The sequence below is a fragment of the Bombina bombina genome, chromosome 4 (genome assembly GCF_027579735.1).
Source record: "Bombina bombina isolate aBomBom1 chromosome 4, aBomBom1.pri, whole genome shotgun sequence".
Lineage (NCBI taxonomy): Eukaryota > Metazoa > Chordata > Amphibia > Anura > Bombinatoridae > Bombina > Bombina bombina.
In genome coordinates, this window is record NC_069502.1 from 840,242,422 (window position 1) to 840,251,648 (window position 9,227).

At 41.4% G+C, this 9,227-nt stretch overlaps 1 non-coding gene across 1 annotated transcript; it reads left to right on the top strand.

Moving 5' to 3' along the window:
• Nucleotides 1-8,886: 8,886 nt before the first annotated feature.
• On the top strand, nt 8,887-8,958 carry TRNAP-CGG (transfer RNA proline (anticodon CGG)). Its single transcript has one exon. It is a non-coding gene; the product is annotated as a tRNA-Pro (tRNA).
• The last annotated feature ends 269 nt before the right edge of the window (nt 8,959-9,227 follow it).

Consider the following 9,227-nt stretch of genomic DNA (forward strand, 5'->3'; position numbering starts at 1 on the left):
TGTGTGTAATTTGATTGTACAACGATTTGCCCATAAGTACCCAGGCTTACAGGACGTCCTGAAGCAGGCCAGGAAGGTGTGTGGCCATTTCAGGCTTTCCTACACGGCCATGGCGCACTTGTCCGATATCCAGCGTCGAAACAACCTGCCAGTGAGGCGCTTGATTTGCGACAGCCCGACACCGTGGAATTCAACACTCCTAATGTTTGACCGCCTGCTCCAACAAGAAAAAGCTGTTAATGAGTATTTGTATGACCGGGGTGCTAGGACAGCCTCTGGGGAGCTGGGGATTTTTTTGCCAAATTACTGGACGCTCATGCGCAATGCCTGTAGGCTCATGTGTCCTTTTGAGGAGGTGACAAACCTTGTCAGTCGCACCGAAGGCACCATCAGCGACATCATACCATTTGTTTTCTTCCTGGAGCGTGCCCTGCAAAGAGTGCTGGAACAGGCCATAGATGAGCATGAAGAGGAAGAGTTGTGGTGTCCATCACCACCACAAACAGCCTTATCAGCATTGCTTGCTGGACATGCGGCAATGCAGGAAGAGGATTGTGAGGAAGAGGAGTCAGAGGAGGAATGTGGCTTTGAGGAGGAGGAGTAGGAGGAGGAGGAAGACCAAGCACAACAGGCATCCCAGGGTGCTCGTTGTTGTCACCTCACTGGTACCCGTGGTGTTGTACGTGGCTGGGGGAAGAAGATACCCTCAGTGAGATCAGTGAGGAGGAGGAACGGGACATGATTAGCTAGGCATCCAACCTTGTGCAAATGGGTTCTTTCATGCTGTCGTGCCTGTTGAGGGACCCTCGTATAAAAAAGCTGAAGGAGAACGACCTGTACTGGGTGTCCACGCTACTAGACCCCCGGTATAAGCATAAAGTGCCTGAAATGTTACCAAATTCCCGCAAGTCGGAAAGGATGGAGCATTTTAAAAATAAATTAAAAACTATGCTTTACACAGCGTATAAGGGTGATGTCACAGCACAACGGGAATGTAACAGGGGAAGAGATGAAAGTAATCCTCCTCCTCCTCCCACGACCACGGCGGCAAGGACAGGATGCTTTCCTGACATCTTGTTGATGGAGGACATGCGGACCTTTTTAACTCCCATGCATCGCCAGAGCCTTTCGGGATCCAGCCTCAGAGAAAGACTCAACCGACAGGTAGCAGACTACCTAGCATTAACTGCGGATCTCGACACTATGAGGAGCGATGGACCCCTTGACTACTGGGTGTGCAGGCTTGACCTGTGGCCTGAGCTATCCCAATTTGCAATTGAACTTCTGGCCTGCCCCGCTTCAACTGTCCTGTCCGAAAGGACCTTCAGTGCAGCAGGAGGTTTTGTCACTGAGAAGAGAAGTCGTCTAGGTCAAAAAAGCCTTGACTATCTCACCTTTATTAAAATGAATGAGGGATGGATCCCGAAGGGACTGACATTGGGCGATACATTTGTAGCTTGGGCTACAACTGGTACACACGCTGGCTTTTTTTTTCTTATAATGCAGGATGACTTGCTTGACTTATCCGCCAACAACTAGTGTTCAAGCCGCAAGCTTTTAGGGCACTTTCTAAATGTTTTACAAACATCAATTTTTCTGGCCGCTGCTACAGCAGTGGCTACAACAATACCCAATTTTTCAGTCATTAGTACATGCCTAATTTTTCTGGCCTCTGCTGCTGCTCTGTGGCTACAAAACTCAAAGCAAAAAATAAGGCACATAACAGTGATTAAACTGTTAAGAATAGTACAACTTAACACACCACTCATATCTGGTGGACCATTAAATTGCACGCGCAGTGCCCCAAATTTGAAGGAGGAGGACTGACCAAGCATCTTTATCTGTCTCTTGGTTGCTCTAAATTATCTCCGGGTTCCATCTATGCCATACCTGTAGTTTATTGTGCAAAAGGGTGGCATATGTGGTGTTTCATGCTGTTGTGCCTGTTGAGGGTCGTGGCCCATGGTATAAAAAGGCTGAAGGAGAACGACCTGTAATGGGTGTCCAAGCACATTTTTTGTAAAATGTTCCCGGTTCCTCTCAATTATCTCTGGGTTCCTCAAATCAATGCCATACCTGTACTCGATTGTGCAAAAGGATGGCATATGTGGTGTTTCATGCTGTTGTGCCTGTTGAGCTTCGTGGGCCATCTTATTAAAAGGGTGAAGGAGAACAAAGTGTACTGGTTGTCCAAGCATCTTTTTCCATCTCCCGGTTCCTAAAAATTATCTCCGGGTTTCTAAAATGGATGCCATACCTGTACTCTGTTGTGCAAAAGGATGGCATATGTGGTGTTTCCTGCAGTTGTTTCTGTTGAGGGTGCTGGACCCTCTTATAAAAAGGCTGAAGGAGAACGACCTGTACTGGGTGTCCAAGCATGGTTTTTGGCCAATTTCACGGTTCCAAAAAATTATCTCTGGGTTTCTAAAATCAATGACGTACCTGTACTCTATTGTTCAAAAGGATGCAAAATGTCCGCATTCCAGCTGTTGTTTCTGTTGAGGGTCCTGGACCCTCTTATAAAAAGGCTGAAGGAGAAAGAAGTGTACTGGGTGTCCAATCATTTTTTTTGGTTCAATTTCCCGGTTCCTAAAAATTATCTCTGGGTTTCTAAAATCAATGCTGTACCTGTACTCTATTGTTCAAAAGGATGCCATATGTCCTCTTTCCTGCTGTTGTTTTTGTTGAGGGTCCTGGAGCCTCTTATAAAAAGGCTGAAGAAGAAAGAAGTGTACTGGGTTTCCAATCATTTTTTTGGTTCAATTTCCCGGTTCCAACAAATTATCTCCGGGTTTCTAAAATCAATGCCTTACCTGTAATCTATTGTTCAAAAGGATGCCATATGTCCTCTTTCCTGCTGTTGTTTCTGTTGAGGGTCCGGGACCCTCTTATAAAAAGGCTGAAGGAGAAAGAAGTGTACTGGGTGTCCAATCAATGTTTTTTTTTCTATTTCCTGTTTCCTAAAAATTATCTCCGGGTTTCTAAAATCAATGCCTTACCTGTATTCTATTGTTCAAAAGGATGCCATATGTCCTCTTTCCTGCTGTTTTTTTTGTTGAGGGTCCTGGAGCCTCTTATAAAAAGGCTGAAGAAGAAAGAAGTGTACTGGGTGTCCAATCATTTTTTTGGTTCAATTTCCCGGTTCCAACAAATTATCTCCGGGTTTCTAAAATCAATGCCTTACCTGTAATCTATTGTTCAAAAGGATGCCATATGTCCTCTTTCCTGCTGTTGTTTCTGTTGAGGGTCCTGGACCCTCTTATTAAAAGGCCGAAGGAGAAAGAAGTGTACTGGGTGTCCAATCAATGTTTTTTTCTATTTCCCGTTTCCTAAAAATTATCTCTGGGTTTCTAAAATCAGTGCCTTTCCTGTACTCTATTGTTCAAAAGGATGCCATATGTCCTATTTCCTGCTGTTGTTTTTGTTGAGGGTCCGGGACCCTCTTATAAAAAGGTTGAAGGTGAACAACCTGTACTGTACTGGGTGTCCAAGCTTGGTTTTTAGTTCAATTTCACGGTTCCTAAAAATTATCTCCGTGTTCCTAAAATCAATGCCATACCTGTACTCTATTGTTCTAAAGGATGGCATAGGTGGTGTTTCCTGCTGTTGTGGCTGTTGAGGCTTGTGGGCCATCATATAAAACGGCTGAAGGAGAACGACCTGTACTGCCTTGCTGCTCCTATTAGGCAAGCCATCTCTTTGCATACATGCCCACAGACTCTGTAACGGATGCCTCTTTTAGGGAGAGGTGCAGCCATAATGCAGGGTCAGAACCTCTGCCTGCAACTGGTATACTCGATTTTGTGAAAGGAAGTAACCTTACCATGGTTCCCTGACCCAAGTCTTGTTGTTATATTTTGGTGAGGGTAATCATGATGGCCATGTAGACCACCCCCGAGAGGCCTGAAAGTAACAGGGATTAAAGTGCTAAGACTAGTACTAATTTACACAACCGAGTTAGCCATGTGTCTTAGTCCAAGACCGCATGCCTTTTTTTTTGGTTTGGTGCGGCTAATCATGCAGGCCATATAGACCTCCCACCATTCGGTGTTGTAACAGGTATTAAACTAATAAGAACAGTACTACCAAAATAAAGCCAATTAATAGGCTTTGAAGAGCCAAGGTTTTATTGTTGTACTATGTTAGGCTAAACATGATGGCCATGTAGACCACCCCCGAGAGGCCTGGAAGTAACAGGGATGAAAGTGCTAACAATAGTACTACTTTAAACAACCGAGTTAGCCATGGGTCTTAGTCCAAGACCGCATGCCTTTTTTTTTGTTTGATGCAGCTAATCATGCAGGCCATATAGACCTCCCACCATTCTGTGTTGTAACAGATATTAAACTAATAAGAATAGTACTACCAAAATAAAGCCAATTAACAGGCTTTGAAGAGCCAAGGCTTTATTGTTGTACTATGTTAGGCTAAACATGATGGCCATGTAGACCACCCCCGAGAGCCCTTGAAGTAACAGGGATGAAAGTGCTAAGAATAGTACTACTTTACACAACCGAGTTAGCCATGGGTCTTAGTCCAAGACCGCATGTCTTTTTTTTTGGTTGGGTGCGGCTAATCATGCAGGCCATATAGACCTCCCACCATTCGGTGTTGTAACAGGTATTAAAATGCTAAGGACAGTACTACTTAACACAACCTACTTACCATGGGTCACAGCCCGCATGTCTTGTTATTATATTTTGTAAGGGTAATCATGAAGGCCATATAGACCTCCCCCGATAGGGTGAGTAACAGGTATTAAAATGCTAAGAACAGTACTACTTAACACAAACTTACCATGGGTCCCAGAGCATATGTCTTATTATTATATTTTGTTAGAGTAATCATGCAGGCTATATAGACCTCCCCCGATAGGGTGAGTAACAGGTATTAAAAGGCTAAGAACAGTACTACTTAACACAACCTTACCATGGGTCCCAGACCCAGAGCAGATGTCTTATTATTATATTTTGTAAGGGTAATCATGCAGGCCGTATAGACCTCCCCCGATAGATGGAGTTACAGAGATTAAAGTGCTAAGAATAGTACTACTTAAAACACAACCTAGTTACCATGGGTCCCAGACCACATGTCTTATTATTATAGTTTGTCAGGGTAATCAGGCAGGCCATATAGACCTCCCCCGATAGGGGGGGTAACAGGGATTAAAGTGCTAAGAAAAGTACTAATTAACACAAGCTAGTTACCATGGGTCCAACACCGCGTGTCTTGTTGTTATACTTTGTCAGGGTAATCATGCAGGCCATATAGACCTCCAACGATAGGGGGAGTTACAGGGATTAAAGTGCTAAGAATAGTACTACTTAACACAACCTAGTTACCATGGGTCCCAGACCGCATGTTTAATTATTATACTTTGTCAGGGTAATTATATATCTAACAAATCTATCTATTTCTCTTCTGTCGATTCTATCTAACTATCAATCTATGTATATCTATCTATCCTATCTATCTATCTTCTGTCCGGACTGTTTTGAGACAGCCACTTGTGTTTTGGACAAATTTGAAGTAGGAGGACAGACCAATCACAGGGATTAAACTGGGAAGAATAGTAATACTTAAGAAAACCTAGTTATACCAGAACCACCATGGGTCCCAGACTGCATGTTTTGTTATTATAGTTTGTCAGGGTAATCATGCAGGCCATATAGACCTCCCCCAATAGGGGGAGTAACAGGGATTAAAGTGCTTTGAAAAGTACTACTTAACACAACCTAGTTACCATGGGTCCCAGACCGTGTGTCTTGTTGTTATACTTTGTCAGGGTAATAATGCAGGCCATATAGACCTCCCCCGATAGGAGGAGTTACAGGGATGAAAGTGCTAAGAATAGTACTACTTTACACAACCTAGTTACCATGGGTCCCAGACCACATGTTTAATTATTATACTTTGTCAGGGTAGTTATATATTTAACAAATCAATCTATTTATCTTCTATCGATTCTATCTAACTATCAATCTATGTATATCTATCTATCCTATATATCTATCTTCTGTCCGGACTGTTTTGAGACAGCCACTTGTGTTTTGGACAAATTAGGAGGACAGACCAATCACAGGGATTAAACTGCGAAGAATAGTAATACTTAAGAAAACCTAGTTATACCAGTACCACCATGGGTCCCAGACCGCATGTTTTGTTGTTATACTTTGTCAGGGTAATCATGCAGGCCATATAGACCTCCCTTAATAGGGGAAGTAAAAGGGGTTAAAGTGCTAAGAATAGTACAACTTAACACAACTTAGTTAACATTAACAGTGGTTCCCAGACCGCATGTTTTGTTATTAGATTTTGCTAGGATAATCAGCCAGGCCATATAGACCGCCCCCAATAGGGGGAGGATCAGGGATTAAAGTGCTAAGAATAGTAAAAATTAACACAACCTAGTTAACAGTGGTTCACAGACCGCATGTCTTGCTGTTATATTTTGCCAGGATAATCAGGCACGTCATATAGACCTCCCCCGATAGGGGGAGTAACTGGGATTAAAGTGCTAAGAATAGTACTACTTAACACAACCTAGTTACCATGGGTCCATGACCGCATGTTTTCTTATTATACTTTGTCAGGGTAATCATGCAGGCCATATAGACCTCCCTTGATAGGGGGAGTAACAGGGATTACAGTTCTAAGAATAGTACTACTTAACACAACCTAGTTACCATGGGTCCCAGACCAGATGTTTTGTTGTTATACTTTGTCAGGGTAATCATGCAGGCCATATAGAACTCCACCGAAAGGGGGAGTAAGAGGGCTTAAAGTGTTAAGAAAAGTTTTACTTAACACAACCTAATTACCATGGGTCCCAGACCGCGTGTCTTGTTGTTATACTTTGTCAGGGTAATCATACACGCCATATAGACCTCCACCGATAGGAGGAGTTACAGGGCTGAAAGTGCTAAGAATAGTACTACTTAACACAACCTAGTTACCATGGATCCCAGACCGCATGTTTAATTATTATACTTTGTCAGGGTAATTATATATCTAACAAATCTATCTATTTCTCTTCTATTGATTCAATCTAACTATCAATCTATGTATATCTATCTATCCTATCTATCTATCTATCTTGTGTCCGGACTGTTTTGAGACAGCCACTTGTGTTTTTGACAAATTTGAAGTAGGAGGACAGACCAATCATCTTTTTCCATCTCCCTGTTCCAAAAATGCAGGCCATATAGACCTCCCCCGATAGGGGGAGTAACAGGTAGTAGTAAACTGCTAAGAATAGTACTACTTAACACACCACGGGTCCCAGACCGCAAGTCTTATTGTTATACTCTGTCAGGGAAATTATATATATTTCAAATCTATCTATTTATCTATCAAATCGATCTAACTATCAAACATATCTATCAAAATTAGATTTCATCTATTGATCAATGTAATTCGTATCTATAAAATGTATATTACATATTTTGGTTGATGTAATTCGTATCTATCAAATGTATATTGCATCTTTGGATCGATAACATTCGTATCTATCAAATGGATATTGCATCTATTGATCTATGTAATTCGTATCTATCAAATGTATATTGTATCTATTGATCTATGTAATTTGTAGCGATCATATGTATATTGCATCGATTGAGCTATGTAATCTATGTATCTATCTATCAAATCTATCTATCTCGTGGTTGTGCAAATGGACTGTTTGCGGTTGTTTGTGGTGCGTTACACTTGGAGTTTGCTCTGTCACTGTGAAGCGGCCGTAACACTTACACTACCTGATAGATACGACATCATAACTGATGTTTTAAAGCACGTTATTGCAAACAATTTGGGAATGTTAGGTGAATGTTAGGTGATTTAGGCCCTTTATGGATTAAAAGCAGACTCTGCATCAACTACGTAATTTTCCATGGGAGTTTTGCCATGGATCCCCCTCCAGCATGCCACAGTCCCGGTGTTAGTCCCCTTGAAACAACTTTTCAATCACTATTGTGGCCAGAAAAAGTCCTTGTAGGTTTTAAAGTTCACCGGCCTATTGAAGTCAATGTTCGCAAACAATACCGGAAGTTCGAGTCCGCCGTTCACGAATCGAAATTTTTAAGTTTGCGACATCACTAAACATCATACTCTTAAGTGCTCTGAATTGTTTAATGTCAGCAGTTAGGGTAAAAGAGCATTATACAACAGTTTTAGACCTCTTATTTGAAGAATGATCTCTCTGTGGACAGAGAATCCATGTTAATACCTTTTCTAGACTTGCTTTTCTTCACTACCCTGAGACCTTTAAAACCTTGGTTTTTACCATAGTCTCATTGGTTAAGCATAGAGTACGACAGAATCTGTTTCCACAAATGGTATTTTTTGATCTGAATATAATTACAGAAAGCTGCTATATACAGTATCTTTGGACTACAAGACTGAAAACCTTATTATTTTTTAAGTGGAATGTGTGTTAGAGACCACTTTGACAAAGTTCACACACAAAAATAAAAAACACATACAAAATGGCATATAAGGCTTGTTGGTCTAGGGGTATGATTCTTGCTTAGGGTGCGAGAGGTCCCGGGTTCAAATCCTGGACGAACCCAACCTTTCTGTAAAAAGAAAACCATAGAACTATTTCTTTTAAATAAAACCATAGAACTATTTCCTTTAAATAGACTACTCCTTAAGAGTTAAGTTCACACAAAAAAATAAAAAAAAACATGAATTATGGCATCTAATGCTCGTTGGTCTAGGGGTATGATTCTTACTTAGGGTGCGAGAGCTCCAGGTTTCAAATACCGGAGGAGCCAAACTTTTCTGAAAAAAGAAAACCATAGAACTATTTCCTTTAAATAGAATCCTCATTAAGAGTTAAGTTCACACAAAAAATAAAAAAAAAACATGTCACATGGCATCTAAGGCTCGTTGGTCTAGGGGTATGATTCTCGCTTCGGGTGCGAGAGGTTCCGGGTTTAAATCCTGGATGAGCCCAAATTTTCTGAAAAAAGAAAACCATTGAACTATTTCCTTTAAATAGATTCCTCCTAAAGAGTTAACTTCCTCAGACGCCATCTTCGTGTATCTCATTCACAAAGCAATGATACTTCCTACAGTTATGTGAAGAATACTAAACATAAGAAAGAATTGTTTTTTTATTTCCTTTTTGATGATACTTTATCAGACATATCTAACAAAATGCTTGCCAGCAAATAAGGGATGACCTACTGGCTCGTCGGTGTTGTGGTATGATTTTGCTTTGG